The sequence below is a fragment of the Urocitellus parryii genome, chromosome 4 (genome assembly GCF_045843805.1).
Source record: "Urocitellus parryii isolate mUroPar1 chromosome 4, mUroPar1.hap1, whole genome shotgun sequence".
NCBI lineage: Eukaryota > Metazoa > Chordata > Mammalia > Rodentia > Sciuridae > Urocitellus > Urocitellus parryii.
The window spans coordinates 88,881,818-88,909,243 of record NC_135534.1 but is presented as its reverse complement, the minus strand read 5'-3'; the positions used below and the strand labels follow the sequence as shown (position 1 = coordinate 88,909,243).

The 27,426-nt window shown below is 33.9% G+C and overlaps 1 protein-coding gene across 1 annotated transcript in view; it reads right to left on the bottom strand.

Moving 5' to 3' along the window:
* Cntn5 (contactin 5) overlaps positions 1-27,426 on the bottom strand; it is a 663,533-nt gene that overhangs the window by 176,056 nt on the left and 460,051 nt on the right. The gene's annotated exons all lie outside the window — the stretch shown is intronic.

The window sequence follows — 27,426 nt, the reverse complement described above, 5'->3', positions numbered from 1 at the left end:
AAATAATAATTTATTGCTTGGTGCTCTTTCCAAATTTTCTCACAGGTTAACATAATATAGTTTGTCAATTTATTAGCTGTTTAAATATTTAGATTCCAGATAATGCAGTGACCATTGATACCAGAAAAAAATGTTGTGGCATAGTTTTCTCTCAGAAGAACCTTTTTACACTAACAAAATTATGTGCCCATTTTTTTTCACTATTTTGAAAATTTCCATACCATCTAAAGTGATGTACAGGTTTAGTGCATTCCCTATCAAAATACCAGGGAAACCTGATGGATTTACAGAAAGGCTAGTGTTCATGCTATTTAATTAATATAATAATTAATTATCTGTAAACTCTGGTCATCTTTACCAGTTCTTCAGAATGGTAATGCAGACCATAATAATTAAATCTGATTTATTATTTATTGTACATTTTTACCAATATTTTGGTGAGATAGCGTTTTCTTATATTTGATTAATAGAATTTTGAAAATTTAGAATGAATTGATAATTAAAGATTCTAATACTCTCCTTCAAAATGAATACTTTCTAAAATTCTTATTATCCAAGAAAACAAGGTAATTATCGGAAGTCATAAGTAATATTTAACTTAGTAAAATCTGCATAGTCAGCCAAATTCTGAGGAATTGAGTGATTTTTAAGTACCTAATAATTTAATGTTTCAATCCTGTGACAACAAGAAGTGAAAAGATTAGAGTTTGATTATATGAAATTTTGGTTGGATTCTAATTTTACAATGTTTGCTCACTTGCTCTGCCTCTTATTGTGTCTTATAAATCAGATGAAATGGAAAATTACACCTTTATTACTTTTTTCTGCTCTTATTTTTATGAGAATACTTTTTGTGGTTAAGCCATTAAAAATTAGTGCTTTATTGATAAAAGCAATTTATAATGACTTTTTGGTGATCTCGTGCTTTGGGAAGGACATGCCTGGGGAGGAAATCTTGGCTCTGACCTTGAGTCTCTCTCTGATCTTTGCAAACTCTAAACCTTAGTTTTCTCATCTGTAAAACAGACATGCTGTAAACCTACTTTAAAAGATTTTGCGTTTGGGCTGGGGATGTGGCTTAAGAGGTAGCGCGCTTGCCTGGCATGGGTTTGATCCTCAGCACCACATACAAATAAAATAAATATTAAAAAAATCTCTAAAAAAAAATAAAAAATATTTTGTATTTGAGATGTTACTTTATACAGAGTGGCCATTTAAAAATGGTTATTAATTAATAACATTGAATGTCAATTTAAAAAGTGCAAAAACATGACAATACTTTTGAATGCTGTTTATAAGAACTGAAAATATTCATATTCATTTGGGAAAATCACCAGCAATGATGGGCCAATTTTGAATTATTCCTAGGCTAGTCATCTTCATCAGTCCTACTCCAGCCTAATTGAACCAACTTCAGGAGCACACTGAGATTATGTTTACTTCCTCTGCTCATGGGAAAGTGCTTTTCATTCAGTAAGGTTGTCTATTTTTTATTTGTCTATTTTGGGCAGTAAATAAATTGGAAAATGCTTGGAACAGAGAGCCAGGACACCTGAATTCGAGATTTGACTCAGCTAGTAATTGGCCTTCCAGCCTTAAGCACATCATTAAACACTTCTGCATCCCTGCTTTTAATAATGCTACCTTGTTAACTTCCAGACTACTCTGCAATGAGCCTTGTCTGATGAGAATTACCTGAAAGAACAGACCACTGGAAAAGAAAGCCTTTGGGGTTAAGGAGAAGAAAAAAACAAATGAGTCACGGGAGAGGTCACAACAGTTCAGGCAGGCAGCCAAGTCATAGGGCAGAGCTGGTGCAGGCCTGACTGGTGATTTTACTTAGATGTTCAGGGCTAAAGATCACTCATTTCCTTGAGGCACACAGTTGAGCTAAAGGACTTGTGGTTTAAGTAATATAAGGAGAAAAGGCTAAGAGTATCAGAAAAACTAGCAGATGGAATCAGGAGAGAATTCTGGCTGAGAGACATTACTGAACAGAACTGAGGCTAGAGGACTACCCTAATCACCTGCAAGAGGTTCTCATGTTGGAGTATTATACCCAGGAAGCTACAACACCTAAACCTCTTACAATGTGACTAAAGATATTTCCAAATAGTTTTAGTATATTATATAGATATATTGCATATATGTACCTAGGGAATTGTTTTTCTTTTGTCTTGTTGATTAAACCCAGAGGTACTTTATCACTAAACTATTCCTCCAGCCCTTTTGAAATTTTTTGAGACGGGATCTTCACTAGGTTGCTGAGCCTGGATTTGTACTGGCAAATCTCCTGCCTCAGCCTCCCAAGTTGCTGGGATTACAGGCATGTGCCACCATGCCTGGTTGATAGTAGTCTATTTTTCTAGGAAAAAATGCACATGTAGCTTTAGGGTGAGGAGAAACAATAATCTTTCTGCATTACACAAGATTATTTAATAAAATCTGGGAAATAGGCATAGCTAGAACAGATTTAAGAATCTAGTATGGGAATAAAAATGAACAAACTAAGTTAGTAACATCTGTTCAAATTAATGTAGAATACCATTTAGACTTCAAGTATTTGTACCAGGTAGCTTGCTTGTTTAGGAGTAAAACTAGGTACTGAAGCTTTCACCATGGGCCCAATACTTGGGCTTAAGTATCTTATCAATAATCAACTAGGGGCTATTGGTCCCATAATCTCAATTTCAACCAAATCACCCTCTGATCACTCCTTCCTACTTTCTCTCTAAAATTTCTATACGTTTTAAGTTACCCAGATCTGTGGTATATTGATCTTACCACCTTTGCAACTTATTTCCTTGTTCTATCCAGTTTAAACTTTGTTTTTAATCATTATAATCACTTACATTCTTCTAAGCATAGTCTTAGAATAATTAGAAAAAAAAATAAGAATAATCTTTCTGAACCGCACCCTATACAATCTAATTAGTTACTAATCCTTGCTTTTGCCCAACAAATTGAACATTGCTGGAGTAAAACAAAGAAATTTGCTTAAATGATTATTTAAAAGACTTTTCTCAAAATACTCAATCTTCATTCCCGAAGCTCACTCTAACCTGATGAATTTGACCCTTGTTTCATATTCCTCCCTTCCACATGGGTCTGCCTGCTTTTCTGTTACCATGACTGAGCTGGTCCCATTCCTACTCAGAGCATAGACTGTCTTTCATTCACTTCATCATCTTTTAAGCAATTCAAGGATATTATTCTGACAACACCTCTCTCTTTCTTGCATTATCAATTTGTTCCTCTCTCCTGGTTTGTTCTTATAAGTCCATAAATGTATTTTCTCTCATTTAAGAATCTCAAAATTCCATTTATTCAATTTACAGTAAGAATTAGTATTCTATACTTTTTCTCTTATGTTTCTTTAAACTCATCAAAATGATCTTTATTCCAACTATAATAGTGAAACTGCCACTGACCATGTCACTAATGATTGCCCTGCTGTTGAATACAATGTCCAGCTCTCCTTCCTCATCCTACTTACTCTGGTCACGTTGTTTGAAACAGTGACTTAGTTCTTGTCTATTGCTTTTCTATCTTCAGTCTCCTTGCATGATATCAGTTAGCATCATTTCTCTAAAGACAATCTATTGGCATATAAATCCCAAATTTGTACATCAAGGCCAAACCTCTGCTGTCAAGTCTAATCTCATATGTCCAACTGTCTACTGGATATCTCCACTTGGATGTCTGATGGACATCTCAAATTTAACATGTGAAAAATTGAGCTCTTGATTCCAAAGCCTGTTTCTCCTGCTTCCTTGTCCATTACAGTACAATGCCAGCAACATCCTTCTACTCCCTCAGCTGAAGTAAACTTTTTTCTTTTAACCCACATGAAATTCATGATAAAATCCTCCTGATGAGCTATACATGTAAAATCTGATATTTCTATTTACATGTGCTCCTCCCACCCTGAATAGATCACCATAATCTTTACATTAATGTAATAGCAGCCTGCTTGGTCCACCTGTTTCTGCCTTTGTCCCTCCAGGGAGAATGGAAATGAGGAATATTCCTCCTTTACTTGTAGTGAGAGAACCATTTTAAGGCTTTGAGAAAAGTCCAAGTTCTTACCAGACAAGATGTGCTTTGGCCTCCAGGACCTGATTTATCACAACTCTTTATGTCGCCTTTACTCCTCAAGCACAGTGCATTCACTTCAAGGTTTTCAAATCTGTTGTTCCCTCTGCTAGATCTCTTCTCCCAGATAAGGCTAAACCCACCCCTATCTCCTCACTTTCTCAGTAACTCTTTCACTATTCTATCCATACTTCTCAACCCCATAGTGACTATCTGCCTTTCTCACCTCTTCAAACACATTAGAAATGGAAACTTGTTGAGAACTTTTGTCTCTGCTGTTGCTCAGTGCCCAAGACAATGCAGTATGAAAAACATATATTTAAATATATATATATATATATATATATGTACACACACATATGTATGCATGTAAAATATATTTAAGTGTGTCTTCTATGTTATGAAATATCTATAAGGTGCATTTACATATTCAAGAATAATTACATACAATTGTATTCATTTTAAAATGCTCATTTTAGTCATCTTGTGCTGACATTCTATCTTAGTCTGAGTGACTTAAACAATAGACATTTATTTCTCAAAGCCAGAATGCTAAGAAGTCTAAGATCAGGAAGATTCTGGTGAAGGATCTCCTTCAGACTAGCAAAGATATACCTTCTCATTGTGGCCTTCTATGGCACAGAGAAAAAGGTCTAGACTCTTCTTCTCATAAGGACACTAATACCATTATGAGGTCCTCATGACTCATCTAAACTTAATTACCTCCCAAAGTCTGCACTTATATAAACAGCATCACACTATGTATTAGGACATCAATATATAAACTTTGGGTGCATATAGACATTCAATGCATAATAATATAATTGTTTTCTTAACGTACAGTTTTTCCTTATAAAGAATAGGCGAAAGCCTTACCCATGTGCAGTGAAGGCATTAACTTCTGATTTTGACAGTTGTATTTCTGCTTGTATTGATGACATTCTGAGCATCTCATGTGTATAGGAACTAGTCATTTATTTTATGACACAAATTATGGAAATTTTCAGAAAGAAAAACGCAAAAAAGGTAAAATTACAGAATTTTTAAAATAGTTATGGACTGACTAACAAATAGATTTCATTTTGTTAGGGTAACTTATAAAATCATTCTATTTAAAGGTCATTTTCAAAAATAAGATTCTTTTAAAAAATCCAAGATAACATATAGCCATATACATTAAAGAAAAATTTTAGAAATCCTAAAATTTGTTTTATGGCAATTTAAAAGTGATAAAACATAAATAATTTGGGCATGTATCCACAAAGTTACTAAATTTCTTAGGTATATATGTATCTAATATCTTGTCACTAATATTTTTTTTCTAAAGAATATATTTTTTCAGCTTAAATTGATCTTTTTCTATATATCATAAAACGTCTAGAGGCACATGGTATGTTCAAAGTACATTTTCTAAATGGAAGTGCTCAATTCCATTGGGGAGGAGGCTAATGACATTAAATTGTGTAAATATTTTAAATATTTATGGTTAAATTTTCTTTATATTTCTTTACTTTATATACTTTTCTTCTGTTTAAATTATATATGTATTGCATAAATTCCAGAGTTCCTACCTCACATGTCTTGATTTAGAAATGTTTTAATTTATTAAGAAAATCAATAACAAAAATGGATCAACAAAGGTTATATTTTGACTGCATGATTTGGTTGAAATATACTGACTTCTCATTTGATAAACTTAATTGATATTAATTTGGGGGGGGCATTGTTACAAAATTGGCATCACTTAACTATTTGTAAGGTCTCTTCTGCCAATGGAGGCAACATTATTAACAGCTTTAAATATTTTGTACTTGCAGATGAAAACTGGTAATAGAAAATAAACAATTAGTTTAGATAGACATTTATTTAAATAAAAAGTGATGTTTCACAGAGTGATATGTAAATGCAGTCAGCAGCTTCCTATGTTAAGTTGTCATCTTCCTGAAATTTATTAACTTTTGAAATGATGCTGATGTTTTTTCAGTACACTTCTGTGTTCTAGTTTTTGCATTCTCAGACTTATTGGTAAATATCATCAAATATGTTCCCTATCAACTTTCTTAATCAAATTTAGTACTTAAACATTCACTTTGGGTGTTCTTTTGTTGCTGCTAATGAGCTGCCAATGTATTTGAAGCTAAATTTAAAAAAAAAAATACTATCAAATACATATAGATTTACTCTATACAATGACCACAGCTTCCACAGCAAGAGTATTAGGACTATTCTCCATAAGAGTACTTGGCCTCACTTGTCTCACACATATAGGATACATCTCTCCCACGATTTTCAAGTTTCCTTAGTGTTCGCATTACTTATGATCTGAAGGCATCTTGTGGACTGCACATCAGGCCATTAAATTACAATCAAAAATGATTCACATGGGAGGTCAAAGGAAGTTCCTGCATCTCAGTCACACCTGTTTAGGGACAGCAAACTTTACTTGTTTCAGTATATTTTATATCCTTTTCAAAAAATAGTATACAATAGTTAAAGCCTTGAAAGGCCAGGAAAGAGAAAGAGGTTAGTTCTTTTAGATTCAAATATAAATACGAACTATTCAGTATATATACATCTAACATAAAACTAGATGATACCATGGCATTTGGCCCTCAGAGAAACTGTGTAAGGATTGTATTACTGTCTCCATCAGTGGATAATGATTTCAGGGCTCAGAAATATTAAATGAAATAGGCAAGATCAGACAAGGTGAAGAACTTGGATGAGGAACTAGGCAGATCTCTGAAAACAGCAAGCAGTTTTTGGCAGAACAAAGGGACTATAATTATAAAAACAGAAATGCCAGAACTATGAATGAGTTAAAATGTTACTAAATTTGACTAAACTTTCCATAAAGGAGAAGAATGAATGTGATGAAGGTTTAAAAGATTATAATTTAAGAAATGCCTTATTTAGAGAAAATTGGTCTAATGATGCTATTGAAGACTTTGGGGGTATTAAACACATATTTATTTCCTTCCAGGTTTTAAACAATTGAGAATTGAGCTAAGAGCCAAGTAAGGGCAGATGTGTCAGAAATCAGCCTTATTTCTAGTAGCAGTGTTTTCTACCTCTCATCACAAATTGAAATGAATGTCCAGTTCCTGAAGAATGAGAGTATGGGGTTTTAAGTTTAAATCCTATGAATCATTTTCTTCTGTATTCTGTATAGTTTATCTGAAGAGTGTGAGTAGCAAGAATAGAAGGAAAAAAATTATATGTATATCTACATCTGTCTATTGGTCTATCTAGATATACCTTTTAGGAAAAACAAACAAACAAGTCTTCTTGATTGTACTGGAAAATATGATAGATATGTAGGCACAAAACAGGGCTTCTGGGCAGAACTGACCCAACTGCAGGCTGGATTTCAGGCCCAACTCATTCTGTTTTAACTTGTAGGGGTAGGATATATAGATCTGGGTGCAGAACTAAGGCAAGTTACCATGGGACATGAGAAGTTACGATCTGCAGTGACCTTTGACAAGTTAACCAAGGGTATATCTGGCTCTCAACAATCACTACCATTCTTGATCTTCTGAAGAGGTTAAAAGTCAGAAGTGCCCACCCACTTCCCTCAAGAGTGATGATGCTGGGACTCTGCGGGGTCCAGCAATCTTGTCTCACTCCAGAGTTAATTTTGAGAGGGGCTGGAAAAAGGTGAAGAAAAGAGGGGGCCAGATCAGAGAGGATCTTCTTGGCAATGCCGAAGGGTTTGGACTTTATCATATAGGTAGGGAAAGATGAAGACACTGTCAAAGGCAATCATATCTACATTTGCAAAATGGCAGTAGGCTAGTGGAGAGATCATTTAGGAGGATACTGAAACAATAGACGCAAATAGAGAATAGGCAGTTGTAAGGGTGGAGACTATACAGTATGTTTTATTTTACTTGTTTGTTACATTCAGAGCTGACCTGACGAATTTATACTAATATGTTTCACTTTAAAATACTTATATATAGTTCATAACATTTAAAACTCATCCTGTCATTTATAGTTATTTATGTTAGCTTAAAGGTAAAAATAAGCTTAAATTGCATTAAAATGGCCAAGCAGAAGAATCTAATTATATCCTGACATTTTTCTTTCTTTTTGAGAAATAAAAATCTTTAAAGAAGCAAAATTATCTCTATTTTCAAATAGTAGAATAAAACAGAAAATCCCAGAGACTCAACAGGAATAAAACACTATAGTAAGGTGGAGGATATAATAACAGAGAAATCAATATGGTTCAAATATCCAAGCAATTACCATTTAAAAGACATAGTAAGTAGAGAAAACCCCTATTTCCAATAGTAAAAAGGGATAAAATGTTAAAAATAAACTCAACAAAAAATGCAAAACATGAAAAAACACTTTAAAACACTCTGGATGTTATAAAATCAAATTTCAAAATATGAAAAGATATCTCATCTATATAAAATGAATCAACACTGTAAAGATGACAGATATCCTTAAGTTAATTTGTGAATGTAATAAAAAAAGCACAATAATAGGAATAATTTTCTTTATGTTTATTTATTTTTTGGTGCTGAGGATTGAACTCAGGGCCTCATGCATGCTAGGCAAGTGCTCTACCTTTGAGCTACACTCTCATCTCCTATTCTGACATTGTCAACACTGACTATACTCTATGTACTGAGAACAGTAACTGTTTCATGGAATTTTATTATCAACAAAATTTGTTACAAACTGAAAATTCTCATTTGTCATTATGAAGTTGAGATACAAAAGTAAAGAATGTAATTTTAGAAGAGACACTAGCAGATGTTTTTATTATTACAATATCAGTTTTATGGATAATAATACACTCAATGTTATAGGAAAATATTTAAATTTTGAATGTGTATGTCCTAATTACAAAATATAAAAGTAATGGATATTCATTATAATATGTATGAAAAGTATAAAATTGTACAAAGAAGAAAATAAGGACATTGTATGATTTCACCATCCCGATATTATCACTATTTACCTTTTGGACTATTCTAGTATCTAATGAGAGATGTTTTTAGTTGGCAATGGACCTTTATTTTATTTATTTAAATATAGTGCTGAGAATCAGACCCAGTGCCTCACACATGCTAGGCAAGCGCTCTGCCACTGAGCCAAAACCCCTGCCCTCTAATGAAAGATTTTAATATGAAAAGAAATGCACTAGGGTTACCCTTGAAACCCTGAATTCAAAATCTTTAAGTATTAATAACTGTTACCTTCCCAAATAAATCCAGAAAAACACAAAAAAAATCCTTCTTGTCAGTAACAAAAGGTCCATCTTTATAGCTGCCCAGATGTCTTTACTATGATTACAGGGAAGCTAATGAAAATGTCTCCCTTTTTTCTCAAAGTGTAGGTCTTGTAAAGCTTGTGCTGGAGGATCTCATGTCTTAAAAGACAAAACTTTTCTACTCCATGGTATGTTATTCTGATCCTGGCCAGTAAATTATAACTGAATCATGATTATTAGAAGAAATCTATGAATGAAGTAATTTTGACAATCACAGAAAGGATTTACAGATCCAAATCCCGAAAGGCTTCTTAATGTTTGTGATCAGACTTTTTGTTTAGGTCCCTGTGTTTTGACGTCTCTTGAGAAACCTGTTCCCTTAGAACTGCAAGAGTTTGATACCCAAACCCCAAGAGTACCTGGGATGTCAGGCCTTGTAGTCAAAAGCAAGTCAATAAGGCTTCCTGTACCTCTGCCTCATTGGTAAGATGATAGTAATGGCGAAGAGGATTGAAAGGAAAATAGTGATGGCCAAGCACTTTGCAAACACACGTTCCTAATTGACTGATCATTAAGGGAACCTATTAGGCAGTGATGACTCCCTAGAGGCTTCTGTCAAGGCATACTTTCTAAATGCAAACTGTGTGTTCACACGTGTTGCGTACGTACAACACAAACACCGCCCTGAATCAAAGTCACTCTTCAAAAATAAACTCATCAGCATTCACTGAGCCAAAAGATTAGTGGACAATAAACAAAGGGCCAGAGGTCCAGAACTGTTATCCCAGAGCCCTCTGAAACATGACTCTTCAGTGAGGATGTGTGATGGTGACGGAATCCCTTCTGTCCCTCATGCTGTTCTGAACAGCAGAGAAAATGACTAACATTTATTTGCTGTGAAGGGCCAGATGATGTACTAATTGATTATAGGTACTTAAATTTTTTTGTTTTTTTTTTATAATAACAATATGAAGTTGGTACTATTATCTCCATTTTCACACACATCAGAATGAGACATCAGAGGTTATCTTATTTTCCCATGATCACACAGCTAGTTAGTAGAATAAAGAGACTTACTGAATGGCAGTTTAAAACAATTTAAAGGTGATAGCACCAATGGGAAGATCTCTAATTCATTACGTGAAATTGGCAGCTTCAGCCTGATACCCAGCTTGACAAAGAGTTCATGAAAGGAAGGTGGGGACCAATCTCAGATAAATAGATAATTAGAGAGGGGGGGGGGATAGAAAATGGAGTTTTGAACCATAATTAATATTTATAACAGCATTATCAAGTAGAGGGTTTTACTATAAAATATAATATGGTAGCTTTGTAATTCCCTATTCATTAGGATAAAATAAATATATATATATATATATATATATATATATATATATATATATATACACACACACAAATCCCAATTATATTTTGTGAACTTTATCTAGGTTTTTAACAGGTATTACAAGAAAGGAATTTCTGGGATTAAATAAGTATTAGAAATTCCTGCTCTATCCCCTTTGAGAGTTGTAGAGCACATGCATACATTACATGCTCTAAGAACTTCTGAAGTGAGAAGTCTGTTTAACCAAAAAAAAAAAAAATTGTTTTCTCCGAACACATTCATATTCTAAGGAATGGGTTTATGAAACATGGATCTAATATATCAGACTGCAGTTTGAACTCTGGGATTCATGGACATCACCTTCTCCTTCCCCTAGAGCCAAAGAGGTCTTATTCCAGGAACTGACCATTGTGCATCACTGTTCTGTTGAGGAGGTACTGCAGACCTGCACAGATTGAGTCTTCAAAATCTAATCCAAGAGAAAGATCAGTTCCCTTTTCTTAAATAACCAGGCTCTGCCCTTTGCATTCCTTTTTTTCTGTATCATATTTGTCAGTGGCTAAAACTAGCCAGAAGACAGACTCAGGGACTGGCATTAAGAATTTTCCAGCTCCAACAAGCAGAATATTAACCAAATATATTTAATGCTCAGATAATATTGGGTAATGTTTCCTTGCAGATGTTGTCAAGGAAACCTGCCTCAGTTTTGGGCACATTTTCAAACATTTAGGAGTAATATGAAACTGGGGTGAATCATTCATACATCACACAGGAATTTTCAGTTTACCATAAATATCACATACACTGTCTAAATTCATCACTTAAATATTCATTTAAGGTCAGCATTTCTTATAATATTTTATTCATCTATATAATAAATATTGATTTACAGAATAACTCTGTGCCAAAGACTTTGACAAACACTAAAAATACAAAATGGATCAGGTATTGCTTGCTTTCAAGATGCTTGCATTCCCATGGAGAAGAGAGATACACAGTTGTGAGCAAAAAAAAAAATTCCTTCAGGGCTAAGTAGAGATAGGTAGCCTGGTCTCAAAAAATAAGATAACTACTTATCTTTCCTTCTACAAGCCATTATTAACAGGAGCCAAAATACTCTACTCAAAGGAGTGTTGCCCTTCTCTGGGCATGAAGCAGAGGTTAACCCCCGCCTCTGTCCCCAAGATCTCTGCTTCTCAAAAGGTACCCCACCCCTCCTGCCTCTGAAACAGCAGTCTTATCACTGTTTTCTGCTCTGGAGCCCTGTGGATGGGGAGAATCCTCTTCCTGTTCCTTCAGTCATTACCAAAACCACAGTACTCCCAGGATTTGATTCCTGTGTGGATCTCTCTGTTGCCTTTCCTGACTCAGTACTAGTGCATTCCATGCAGAAACCTTGAATGTGCTCCATGGTTTACTTTGCTTCATTGCATTTTACACAATTTGACAAATTGCATTATTTAAAAAAATTCAGTTGGAATGAAATGTAGTTTGAGGCAGAAACTTTGTTTTGTTCATTGCCAAGTCCCCAGCACCAAGAAAATGCCTGCAAATGATTGGCATTTCATAGATATTTATGGGATGAATGAATGATACACATGTTTATCATTTATCATCAGCTCTGTTTTTTCTCCTTAGGGCCAGAGCTAAATTTCTAGTTGCCTACAGAACATTTCTAGCTGGATATTCCAAAAGCCCTTATAAACCAAATCTCTTCCTAAACCTGCTCATTTTCTTATCTCCTTCAGTTTATTCTAATATTTCTATCTCAATGGCACACAATACAATCTGAATCCAGGTGACTCTCTGGTTCTTATTTCTCTTCTTATAATCCTATTTATCAGCCCACTTCTCTTAATTCTCCCTCTCCCCAACCCACAAGTTAGTCTTTAATTCTTCAAATTCACTGCCAGTATCAATATTTAAGGACCCATTACTTTCACCTAGATATTTATAATACCACTTTTAGTTGTGTCCCTGGCTTTCTTCCCAGTACTCTCAAAACCATGCTTTACAGTGTTGGCAAGATGACTATTGAAAATGCAGGCAATGCTTTCCTCTCTTTGCTCTCATATCATCCTTTGAATACTTTTGTTAAAAGTACTTTTCATGGTGAATTTCAGTTTTTTATTTTTAATTGCTTTTTCCTTCTCAACCTAATAATGCAGGACAATTTACCAGTAGAATTAAAGTGTATGGTGATAAACTGGCTTGCCTGAATAACTAGATTACAAGTTTTTTGATATTTAACTCAGAGCACTAAATACACAAAACCACAATATGCATTTCCTAGCTTTGCCAATTAAGATTTAGGTAACATTATGTGGGTCATTTTAGATAGTTATCCAGAAAACAAAAGAATATCACCTTTTTGTTTAATCATCTGAGTATTTTAGATTAGAATGTAATTATTTGCTTTCTTTCCCATAGGTCTGGTATTTAGAATACTACCTGGAACATAATTGATGCTCAGTAAAAACATTTTTAGGTGAGTAAATAATTTAGTAGTTTTTGGTATGTTATCAGTTTGAAATAAAATTCATATTTGAAACTGTGAATTACTGGTTCATACTTGGAATTTCATATTATTAGCCTCCCATCTAGGTAAAACAGCTTGAATATTAAAATTGACTTCTAAATTTTATTTTATAGAACTTCTCCATTAATATATTGTTGGGATACTATTTTATATATTCCTGCGTGGCTCTATTGCCTTTCCTGACTCAATACTACTGAATTCCACACAGAACCCTTAAATGTGCTCCATGGTTATTTTTTTCTTCATTGCATTTTACACAATTTGACAAATTACATTATTTTAAACAATTCAGTCTAAATAAAGTGCAGCTCCTCCCCCCAATCTTTCAGGTATGAAGTTAAGAAAAATTATTAGTAGTATGTAGATTTCCTCTTAAAATCTTCCATCTGCCACATATCTTTGCAGATATAAAACATTTTGGTTAAAATATTCTATATATAGATGTAATATCTACATATAAGTATTTAATTAAAGTGTTATTAAATTATCTGATTTCATTTATAGATTTTTCACTTTTACTCCTAGGTATAAACACGAAGTCATATTACACAGGTTTTCTTTAGTATACAATCTAAATAAGAGTGGAAAAATGAAACTATTTATTATTTTTCTCCTTTTCTCTAGGTGTTTGATTTGAAAACTTTGTCTATTTAGAAAATAAGATATATGTACATTTTCATTCCCTTTATAACTGAAGGGTATAATAAATCTGTCTGGACTTAAAACAAAGAACTTATATCTATAGATGCAATGCTTAAACAAGTGGATTCATTCCTATGTTTGTTTAGGAAGAGCTTTAAAGGATCTGAGAACATACCTGTAACTATTCAGGTAGTAAAAACTTGTTATTTCTTTGCTATATTTTGATGCAATCATTTCATTTATCAGGAGATTAATAAGAAATTGATCAAAATTAAAACAATACAAGTGGATAAATCAGTTCTTTTTCCTCCAGAATTGAAGATACAAACCTTGAGGGGAGTAGAACAAAGTTCATTTTATTTCTTCAAAGTGAATTAGAAGAAAAACAGAAGAGCTGACATAAATCAGACTTTTGGCAGGCTCTAGGTCCAAACACAGATGAATATGTGATCTTTGGAAAAGATGGGAAAACAACTATTGTCAGGAGGAGTGATAGATGAAGAAATGTTGTTTCTATTTATATGGAGTAGAAGGCATGTGATTGTATGTCTTGAATACCATAGTCAAGGGTGAGGTATCCCAAAACCAGCATTATCATGACAGTTGTTATTTTGTACCTTTATTTGACAATTCTGAGTTTAATCTGATCTTTACTGAGCTATGGATGATGTAGCCACATTTGTTTTCCTAATTCAAAAACAAAACAAAACAAAAAACCACTATTCTAAAATTAAGACAATACTGGATGATCTACAAAAGGAGAGTATCATTATTTTATGCCCTGAGCACAGCACTGAAATTCTAGATAATTGTGACAAATAATGTCATGACCCATATCCAAGAAGCCACAAGCAGTAGTGAAGGCAAGCCTTAACTGAGAGAACAGCAGATACATCTAACAAAGCAGATGATAAACCATTATTAAGAAGCAGCCTGTAAGTAATGATTGAACTAAATGGAAATAAGATGTCATAAACCCAAATGGAAATGAAAAATGCATGAAATAATACTAGCAACTACGAGTGCTACAGTAACCTTACTTACATATCAGAAAAATGATAGTGAAACCATAGCCAATGCCAGAAAGCAAGAGAAAGGTTAATATTCATGGGTGGTTACCTCTTTCTACAAGACAATGAGTCATATTAGTGTGCACTTAGCAAGCAGATGGTTAATATGTTACTGATTTACTAAATAAGATTAATGATAGGGAGTTAGATAAGTGATCTAATCTAGTCCTTACAACTTTATGGTAAAAGGGACATTTGATTTATCTGGGAGATTTAGACTTAGCAATTTATTTGTCTCCTATATTCAATATAAGAAAACTTATATCCAACATGGGAACATTAATACTTCTCATTACAACTTCAGCATGTTATCTCCTTATGCCTTAGTATAACTAGAAAAAAATTAATTAACTTTCATAACACCAAAAATTAATCAATTACCAAATAATTAAACCAATACATACTTAGAATTCTCTAGACACAAGACATCAAATATGAAGTAAATATAGATATTAGTATGAGAGAGAAACATGAATAAATAACTATGACATCCTTATGATTGGAATAGTGTAGCATACAGTGTAACACTGCCAATATACGGACATGACACTTTGCTTATGTTAGGTGGGTAATAGACTTCAGCCATGGGAAAGCTTTTATGGGAATAATTATTTCAGTGAGATCTTGAAAAAATTAGGCAGGTGTTGATGAGGCTGATAGAAGTGCAATTTTGTTTAACAAATATTTTCTGGAAAACTAGAATATACCACGTTATATGATAAGGGTACAAGCCTAAGTAATGCATGGCCCCTGACTTGAAGGAATTCCTAGTTCAATAAAGCCAATTGATTGACACATTTACTTTTAATAAAACTCTAAAACTGCAATTTATTAGGCATTAGTCATATACTGGGTACTGACATAGGTACTTTATATTTATTATTTCATTTAAATCCGAACTACTCACTTTATGATTTGTAAAACTGAGGTTTGGGGAAATTAATTTCTTAAAGAAAATATAGTCAATAAGATATAGAAGCTGAATTTCCCCTATAAGGGGAAAGCAGCGGGGAGAGATGCTATAAGCAGGTTTTGCAGGGTTTATGACCTGCCCTTCCAAGTTTATATTCCATTTATGTTTGTAAAAACTGAATTTTAAAGGGAAAAGTCAGACTTTATAAATTGTTTTTTAATGTGATTGAATTACTGGAAGCAGCTATGAGCTCTTCTCTGTCTATTGAGAAAAGACACATTTCCTTTATCTTTTTGTTGATACCTTAAGGAGTTTAAAAACACCTATTATTAGTGTCTTTAGCAGCCTTTATCTCCATTTTCTATTTAGATTTTCTGATTTCAATGCTAGCAGTCTTTCATTATTTTCTGACATTTCACCCACTAGACTAAGTTTTTGTTTTAGTGGTTCTCCCAACTATAAATCCATCTTTGGTATTATTAAAAATAATTGAAATAAAATGACATTATAAATTGAATTTGAGTGAGAACCATTTTTGAAATTAGATATAAAATTGTATTGTTCAATTTTTAACTCCAGTTACCAGCAAATAGCTTGATTGCATGCCCTTGGTAACTTCCCAATGGAACTAATATCAGTAACGAAGGGCCAAATCATCTATTCCCTCACATTACATGTAAAGGGGGTCAAGCTCATTGCTGCTGAGAAGAAAGAGCAGCTTAATAAATATATGCTGAGGGAATGAGAGGCAATATGGCCATATTTATAACTTTATATGGTTCTTGGTAAATTGCATCAAGGCCAAATAATCTATCCTGGTTCTAAAAAGTCCTTACAAATGTATTCTCAATGCAAAAGTATGATTATATTTTCTCTGTAGTTGTCTGTATTGCTAGAGATAAAGAGGGGAACTGAATTATTCAACTTTTTACCGTACCATGTTCATTGGTATTATGTGCACAGAATATCTATGAAAAGTTATACTTTCAAGAGAAGAAAAATTAAATATGCCAAGCAGAATCTGACAACAAACCAAAGTGAATCCCATTAGCCAGCTGGACCTTCTAAATGAAACAGTTAATCCTCTCATGTTGGCAATTCTTTCCATATCTGTTGGTGACAGTACATTTTGTGCAGGGAATATCTACAAGCAGACAGACTGTGTGAAAGGTGACAGAGGTTGAACTGGCCATTAACTGCACATGTAAGTTGCTATTCATCATTAAGGTCACTGCCAATGTCTGCATATAAACCTGAGTGAATATAATTTCTTTTAAAGTCTGCAGTCATTTGTGAGAAAAATTACTGAAGGATTTTCAAATGTCTTTCATTTATGATGTCCATTTTGTGATATAATTAAAATTATTAATAAAATATACTGTTCTATTATTTCATAAAAGTTTATATAAATACTCTCCCTGTATAGAGGCATTAATACTGTGAGTTAAAAAAAAATGAGTTGCTTCTTCTGTTTGAAAATCATAAATCAAAAATACTAGTTTTGCTCTATGCTGAAAATGAGAATTCAGATGGTCACATATATTAGATTTATCAAGGCAGTTGGGTTATATTCAAGAAAAATAGATTCCTTGTAAAGTGGTCATCTTTTTTTAAGATTAGGCCTTTAATTTTACTAGTAATAGTGCATAATTTGGTTTCTGTTACAAAAGTGTATATGGAACATTTGGAAGTTTTTTTGCTTAGTTACTCAAAATTTTAACTATAATGTCACACAATACTCTCAAAAGATAAATATTTTTCTTTTAAATTGCTAATCTCTCTTCACTACCAAGTTTAAAGATGTGCATAATGGACAAATTCCATGAAATTTCTGTGTAAAAATAATCTACATATGCTAATAAATATATTTTTAAAACTCTAAAATTTGAGAAAATATTATTTAAATAATCAAGAGCAGATGAATGTACTTCCTCAACTATTGGTACATTTACCACCCCAAGACTCCCAACATGAACACCTATCCAAAACTATCAGTGAAGCCAAGCCCTTGTCCCAGTGGCCTGGGTGGGTGGAGCATGGGTGGCAAGTACAGGGGCATGTGCATGCAGAGCCAGGAGGGAGGCAGCCAAGATTTACTCCTGTTGCGGTGGAGCAGTGCAGGAAGCCTGGCCTGCCCAGTGTATGCTTGTTCTACACAGTGCCAGTGCTACAACCTCAATCTCCCACTTCCCTACCAATGGTGGGGAAAATACAAGCAGAGCAGATCCAAATGGAGATTAGCATAAATTTGAACCAGTAGCATTGTTTTTTCCCCAAACCCTTATTAGTAGGTATTTGGATCAATGGTGTTAACTGAATTGCTATATAAACCCTAGGAGTAGCACACTCTAGTAGTATCCCCTATTAGATCCCCCTTGCCCTAGGAGAGCTCTGTTTTTTCTTTTTCATCTTCCCACATAAATAAATTCTACTCTTTTGCATTTACTTTTCCTGGTCTATGGATTTCATTCTCTGAATTCATGAGACAAGAACCTGGAAGGAAGAAATTGATGGTGAGTTTCTGGGGTCTGCTACAACACTGGAGGGTACAGCCTGCCATTAAGAACTGCAACATGCCACTCAATGGTAGTAGAGAAGAATCGTGCTTTGCTGGACACGACCTTTAGAGGTGACACTGGTAGTCATCCCCTGCCTTGATTAGCTACTTGCACCATAGCAGGCTTTCTCAGCTGCAGAGGCCTACAGCTTAGGCAGACCCCACCCACCAGTAGAAACGGAGAATTTCCAGTTTCACCTGTAGCTATCACATGTTATGCTTTTCATATATGCCTAGCTGGATCTACATGAGATGTATTACATGTCTCATCATCTTTTTTTTTTCCTCACAATAAATATGTTAAGTGGTGTTTATTTCTAAAAGATGAGGAAACAGGTCCAGGACATAAGTAAATATAACTCAGATTCACAGAGATATTAAAGAACTGAACAAGCACTGATCTTGGCCCTCAAAGTGTTTTCAACCTAATGGGTTAAGTTACTTAGTGAGATAAACTGGAATACTACTTGCTTTAGTCAGCTTTTTCACTGGTGATGAAAGGACCTGACCAGAACAACCATAGAGGAGCAAAGGGTTTTTTAGGGGCTCAAAGTTTCAGAGGTCTCAATCCATAGACAGCAGGCTCCATTCCTAGGGGGCTGAGATGAGGCTGGACATCATAGTTAGTTCCGTCTTACACACTCTTTTGCTAACTATGATGATCAGAAAGCAGAGATTTCTACTCGCCAGATACAAAATGTATCCCCCATAATCATGCCACACCCCACCCACCTCCTGCCATCAACAAGTTAATCCCATTCACTAATTAGGTTAAGGCTGTAATCTGATCATTTCTCCCTCATATCTTCTTGCATTGACTCACAGTGACCTTTAAGGGACACCACATCTAAACCACGATCCTACTGGAGATATTGATGAAGGCAAAATTGATAATGTATGATCTGGCTTTTTCTTTATCCATTGCCATCCTAAGTTCAGTATTCTTCCACTTTAAAAGCCTCCTCTGAAAAGGAGTCTCATGACTTGACTTACTGTCATTTCTCTAAACCAAGCCTCTATAAATGCTGAGCTCTGTATAGGCAACCTTGACACCCAACCTTTCTCTTTGCCAAAGTGCCTTTCCAAGCTGTATTAAACACTCTTCTAAGGCCATAGAATACTCTGTACCTACTACCTTCATGGCACTTATTACTGTCATGTTGAAATATTTTTTCCCCACATTTTTTATTGGTGCATTATAGTTGTACATATTGATGGGATTTGCTACATATTCGTATATTGACACAATATGACAATATAATTTGGTCAACATCACTCCCCAGCACTTTCCCTTTTCCTCCATACCTCCTACCTTTTCTCTACTGATCTCCCATTGAGTTTTAGAAGATCCATTGACACCTTTTTTCTTTTTCCTCTCTAGCTTCCACATGAGGGAAATCATATGACCCTTAACCTCCTGAGTTTTACTTATTCCACTTAACATGATGATCTCTAGCTTTATCCATTTTCCTGCAAATGCCATAATTTTGTCTTTTCTTTATGGCTGAATAAAATGCCATTGTGTGTATGTATGTGTGTGTGTGTGTGTGTATTATATACACATATGTGTATATATATATATATATATATATATATACACATATATATCACATTTTCTTAATCATTCATCCATTGATGGACATCTAGACCAGTTTCATAGGTTAACTATTGTGAATAGTGCTGCTAGAAACGTGGGTCCACCTGTATCACTGCAATAAGATGACTTTAATTTTTCAGGATAAATAGTGAGAAGTGGTACAGCTGGGTAATATGGTGGTTTTGCGGCTAGTCTTTTCAGGAGCCTCCATTAGCAATTAGGAGAATGCAAATCAAAACTACATTTAGATTTCATGGTACACTATCAGAATGGTAATCTTCAATATAAATAATAATAAATGCTAAAGAGGATGTGGATAAAAAGGAATAGTTTACCCTGTTGGTAGGATTGTAAACTAGTACAGCTCCTATGGAAATCAGTATGAAATAATGTTTCCATATCTCACTTCCTCCAACCTCACCCTGAACTATAAAGCAATGGTGTGATTTTGAAATATGTAGCTTGTCACTGTGATATGTATTGTTATGATGTGTTTGTTTCTTGAATCATCCTCTTCTTTTGGCATTCTTTTCAAATATGTCTTCTCCTGCCTTCTGCCTTTCTGATTATTCTTTGTGTCTCCAATTTTAGGTTTTGATATTGTTCCCACCTTATCTATACTCTCTCTTGACAGTCTCTTGCACTTGCTTTGTTTCAACTAATGTCTACATGCCAATCAGTCCAGCCCAGGCTTTTTTCTCAGTTGCCCACTTAATTTAGCCATTTGGAAAACTCATAGATATCCCAACCTTGACATGCCCAAAACTTAATTGCTGATTTCCAGCCTCATCCTTTCAGTGCCATTCTTCATTTTGTATTACATCTCAATAAAGAACATACCTCTCCAACTAATTTTTCAGTCCCTCACATTTCCCAGTTAGGTTTACTTCTACCATATACCTGAAAGCCTCCATTTTCTCTCCACTACCAGGGTGTTAGTCTGTGCCATTATCTCTAGACTTGTAAAGTACTGAAAGATTTTAGTGATTCCACTTCTGCTTTTGCTTTTCTACAACTCATTTCATTTTACATAAAAGCCAGAGAAAACTTCTTAAATTATAAGATCACATGACTCTCATGCTTAATTTTCTTAACATTGCTCAGATGATAAGTGTTACTCAACCTTTCAAATTTGAAGTTGAGGCTGTCCTTTTAGGTTCCCTATTTTCATTTTCCACTGTGATACCAGAATCATATTAAAACTTATCAATGGCATATAATTCTGTGAAGTCATTGTATATGGAAGATAGAAGATGACATTTTCAAATAAATAAGTTACAAAAATCTTGTTTAAATTGCCCAATTTTCTCTGACCAAATCTGCACTTCCTGTGTACAATACTATCTCTTTTTATCCTCTATCCTCAAACCATAATCTTTATTTGCCTTTTCAGGCTATCTAATCTGCTCTGCTCTACATATGTTCATTTCTAAATTGTATCTAGGAGCATGTTTCCTGAACATTATGAAAGCTAACAAAAACCAAGCCAAAACCTGTGATTCTCTGTGTGTCTTCCAACATAGTTCCAGAAGCATTGTAGATTGTCCCACCACAGTGCCTTGCACAACCCTGCTTAAAAAACACAGCTGCCTAATATTTTGCCGCTGGGTATTTTAACCCCTGCTCATGATGCCTACACCATTCCCACCTTAATGTTTGTACATACATTTTTACCTTTGTCCAAAATGTTCTTTGCTGTATTCTTTGCACCACTGACATAAATTGATCTTTCTAGCTTTATTACAAGGTATATGAGGGCAAGGACTATGCTGTGTTTGCAGCTATCACTCTAATGCCCAACATAGTGCCTAGTATACAGTTTTCATTCAAAGAAATGAATTGAATAAATATGCAAATGAATGAGAGAAGCAATGAAGACTAATGCATAAAACATAAGCTTTTGAATGATTGTGGCTTGGAAGCATTTAAAATTTAAGTTTTATGGTTAATTGTCTTTCTTAAATAAAATATGATTTCAATAAAAAAACTGCGGATTTGGTTTGATGTCTGTGTAGGAACAGGGTACTACTTTTTTTTCTTCAAGAAAAAATTTCACTTGCTTATTTCACTTATGAATATCTTTGGCGCCGAACATATTTAATCTGTACCAATAGGACAGCATCTGTGGAAATTAGAATATATATTCAATTCACAATTTGTAGCCTAGATTTCTAATTTGGAAAGTTGTAGTAATAAGGGGAAATATAAATTTAGAATTGTAAAATAGGGATTTTAATATTCTAGTTGTAGGGATCATATATGACTATGAGAATAGAGGTTGAACCTGACAATCATATAATTTTCTTTGATCATATGATAAAAATCCTCTGTCCAATGCAACTGCATAGTCTTTATTTTGTGTGTTTAGGAGGATTTTTTACACTGGTCAATTTATATGCATTTAGAAGGAGCCAAAACAACTTCTATGGCTCCCGAGAAAATCAGAAAATATTCATGCTCAGAGAGTCACATATTTATGTCACTCTTTGGAAAGCCTGATGAAAATGGCTTTAGTCACACTTTTAAGCAACTGCAGTTTTATCTGTGATTACGATCTCTTTTTTCAGTCTTCAAATGAATTTTGAAGTGATGAGTGTCTGTGCATAAGTATATAAATGGAGGCATAGAAAATGGTCATGGAATGGAAAATGACTTTTACAGATCAGAACTTTGACTGGATGGTCAGGATTAAGACAAATCTACTTTGAAAAAATATCTTGAAAGTTTTTGTCAAATTTCCAATTGTGAGTAGAAATGTGGCCACTGATTGGGTATAGCCACTTTAAAATACAACCTAAACTGGTATAGCTCTGTGTCAGTATATTTTGTAACTCCATCCACCTAACATGCATCCAACCAACTCTCCATCCACCCAACTATTTAGTTATCTTCCCAGTCTGCATGTTTTTTCTGTATACCTACTCAATTCTAGGTACTCTGCAAGTTATTTGATTATAATAACAAACAAGATAAATATTCCTTGGCTACATTTTCTTTGATGCTTAAGGCTGTAGGAGAGAAATCTTAAGTGAAATTTTTACATAAACATTAACTAATTGAAATTGTAGCAAGTGTTAACAATGGGTCATTACAGAACATCATTAACATGCATGATTAGATATGGGATTCAATATAGTATTATTTAAGTTCAGATAATTTTTCTCTGTGCCAGTGATATTTTGTTTGAAACATGTTATTTGGGTCAGAGTTGGCTAAAGGGTAGGTAGAAGTAGGGGTGATGGAAAAGTATGGAGGGATAACATGTAAAACAGCTCTCTAAGTCAGGATGGGACATGATGCCATTCATTGTAGTTCTCTTTCCATTCCATGCTTCTAGAGGAGCCCCCATTCTTTGGCTTGGGTCTTCCTGAATTTATTTATATCTGTGCCTCTCTTCACTATTAAGGATGGTTCTGATTACACTGGGTCTATAAGGATAACCCAGAGAAAACTTTTCCAATTTAATGTCATTGGATTAATTTTAGCATGTGAATATATGGTGCTTCTGTTATTGAGAAACCAAAGATGAAGGGAGAACAGATTTAGGAATGAGTGGAGATTATGAATTGAAGTTTGAGGATGTTCCAGTGAGATAGCCAAGTAGAGATGTACAGCACACAAACTGGATATATGGCTGAAGCTGGGAGTACATGTTGGAGTTGGAGATATAAATTTTGGATGATGGATGCCTAGATGATAACTTATGTAATAAAAACCATCTGTAGAGGGTATATAAGAAAAGAGAGTCTGGAACTAAGACTGACTGTTATTCCTACCCTAAGAAACTCCTTAGTTGATTTTCTTCGCAGTACTTAGAGCCAAGAGTTTTGTTTTGTTTTGATGTGGTTATTTTAGTGACCTATTGGAAAATTTTCCTAGTGACCTCTTCCCTTGCCTCTCATCTTTCTTTCTTTCATATATTCTCCGGATGTGTTGTTTACCTGTCTCTGTTCTCTGAATTTTGTTCCAGGTTCTATAATAATTTTCTTGACATAGATTTATAAGTTTGTGTCCTTATGTTTTGTTATGTAAGATGGCTATTATTTATATTTAAAAGGGGAATATAATAATAAATAGGTAAGAAGAAAGGGGATGTCAATCCTATACTTAAAAGTTTTAAATATCCAGTTTTTGAGAGTTTGAGCTGTTGAGTCAGAATTCTGGGGTAAAATTCTTGCTTGCTGTTTTAACCACCTCCGCCTCAGTTTCCACATTTTTATATGGGAATAATTATAGCACTGATCTCAGAGGACTTCTGGAGAAATTAAACAGGAAGTATGAAGTACATAGAACAAGTACCTGGTGCATAAAAAACACTAAATAAATTCTGGCTATTATTGTAAAGAGAAATAAGAGGACTTGATCTGTAAATCTACTTGCTATGCTCTAAAGAATTTCCTTTGTAACTCAGTTCTTTGCTGCAGATTCAAAAAAAGCTGATTGTGACATCCTAATAGTCAAACATTTATCTAACTTCATATGGCATCATAACTAACAATTTTAAAACTGTCTTAAATCAAGTGTGTGCTCAATAAATATTGGCTCATATTTTACTGACCACTGTTGTTTAGGAATATTTTTCTAAACTCATAATATTTCAGCTGAGCAAATCCTTTTTCACTGAATTCTGATCATTCATTGTTATTAACTTGGTGTATGTATCTCTTAAAGTTGGATACTTTCCTCTGTCTTGCATCTCTTCTCTTCTCAAGGTGTGTTGAACTGTATAGTTTGTACCTATCACTGCTTCTTGGTTAGAGTACAAAAGCTATCACCATTTGCCTTAGGAATTTGGTTGGCCATTGGTTAAATAACACACTTTGAGAAGGATTTTTAAATTAGCAACAAAAACTAATTTAAACATCTAAATGATCTATTGGCAGTTTAATCATCAAAGAGTTGACATTAACATCAAAGTGTTGACACTAAAGTTCTTTACATTTGATTAGCACAACAACTCACTGTATTCACATTTATTCCACCTAGGAGGTTAAGATGCATTATTTATGATTTTGATTCCTCTCTCTGCATGAAATATTAAGACTCAATAGATAGAAAGATGTAAAGAAAAGTGTTGATTTTCATCTAACAGTAATATAAAAACCTGGTGGCAAAAACATTTCATATTTAAAGGGTAAAAATTGTGATGGAATTATTTATTTACATGATTCCTCATACTTAAAAGCTAGATAGTTAGTTTTGACAGACTCCTGAAATATGAGAAAAAAATGAGTACATTCTCAGGAAAAACACCACCTAGGATAAGAGCACAGTCTTTAACTATACTCAAAGTTACATCAAGGGATGGGTCTCATAAAAATTATCCACAAATGCCAGCTGAACCCTTGGCCAGGCAGGAGAGTATTAATGGATCTATGTACTAAACAGAGTAACAGACAAAAACACTTTTTAAAAAAGTGACAAAACAGTGTAAAACATGGACTATTGAAGGAATCTTTATAAAAGCCCAAATACACCATATTTTTTGTACTATAGCATGCATTCCTGCCTGCTCTTGTCATATTCATTCATATATATATATATATATATATATATATATATATATATATATATATATATAAAATTATAATTTTTTTGCTCAGTTTTTAGCCTATCCCTGCACCGCTGCAGCAATCCTTTAACACAGATGGCTCAGAACTAGGAAGGTAGGCAAGTGATTGAAGAAGGGAAGGAAAGCAAAAGCTTATAAGATTCATCTCTGCCTAATTCATTCCATACTGGGGAGAGTGGTGGTGGGGAAGAGGATATTTAGACTATAGTAGTCAGTTTTAAGCTAATACCATATTTTCTCAAAGGATGGAATGTAGGATGAGTGCATTGTAGATATTCCATTTCAGATGTTATAGTGCCAATTTTGTGAGTAGAAATATACATCTGATCAGCTCTTAATGCTATATTTTGGTCCTTATATTATTACCTTGGGAATGAATTTTGAATAATACTCTTTATTTCTCTCATGTCACACATATAAATAATTGCAAAGCAATCAACATTATCTTCAAAACATCTAATATTTGCCTCCAGGATATTGCAAATGCTTGCTTCCATTCCTGTTTCCTAGAATCTAGTCTCCACAAAGTAGGATGATTTAATATGTGTGTTATAAGTTTACACTCCAAATACATTCAGGAAAAAATACTTTTCTAGCTTATCCTACTAGTTTTCCTACCACTGCCTCTTCACTCTGACCTCATCTCCTGAGGTTCTCCCTTCACTGCCTAGATTGCCACTGAAGCCCCAACTTATAAACTCCTGAACACACTCCAACCAGCTGTAGATCTTTGCATCAGCTGTTCCCTCTGCTTAAGGATCTTCCCCAGACACTGCCAAGAGCCTCTCTCATTTACTAAGATCAGTTCTCAAACACAACCTCTCCAGGTTGCTTCCTCTCTTTACCCAAATGTGGTCTCCTCCATCACCAAATTGCTTAACTGCATCCATCCCCATAACTGCTTTACTTTTCCTCATAATACTTTACTCCATTTGGCTTTATATGTAATTTTTATTGATTTTTGTTTACCTCTTTCCGCTAGAATGGGATTTCCATGAAAAGAAAATAAAAAACTGTTTGCTTTATTTTCCATTATGCTCCTGCACTTAAATAAGTGTCTAATACATGTTAAGTAATCAAACTATGAAATAGTTATTGAAAAAATACTAAACGAATGTTTATGAAATTACATATATGCTGAAAATATTAGAAGACATTATAGTAAGTTTAAAATAAGCTTATTTTATATTATACTATAGGATTCTTTTTTAAATTGTAAATTGGGGATATCTATAGTTCTATTCCTTATAGAATATGCCTTTTACATATTCTAAAGTTGTTCACTATACAGATACTGCTTCAGACTCAGAGTGGAGTTATTCTCATATTCTATTCACTCTAAAATTACTATTTAATTTAGAGTTGATCACATTTAAAAAGAATAATGTGAAATAAGCTTGACTTGTCACTTTTGGCCTTATGGAACTACATAAAATCTACAAATCTATAAAGTATATTTGAAAATAAACTTTGTTTTCACATTATCCAAATTGTTCTTAAATTCTTTTTTCCTTTTCTACCATCTATGGCTTTTAATTATATGTATTTCAGTATTGAAAAGCCAGACTTGTGCCTATAATATATATGTTGTAATTGTTCTTTTGAATCATGTATATTTTTATATTCCCTGCTTTCCTTGATTACATTAATCCAGCTTCAGGTCCTTTGGATTGATTAAAATCCTCTGAAAAATGGAATTGGAGGAAGAAAAAGAGTCACTATTTAGTAGACTATTGACACTTTGATCAGTTTAAGTGGAATCAATTGAAGCAACTGACATTCTCTTATACTTTTAATGATGGTATAAATTGTATAATTTTCCTGGAATGCAATTTATCAGTGTATACATTAAAATTAAAATCCTTA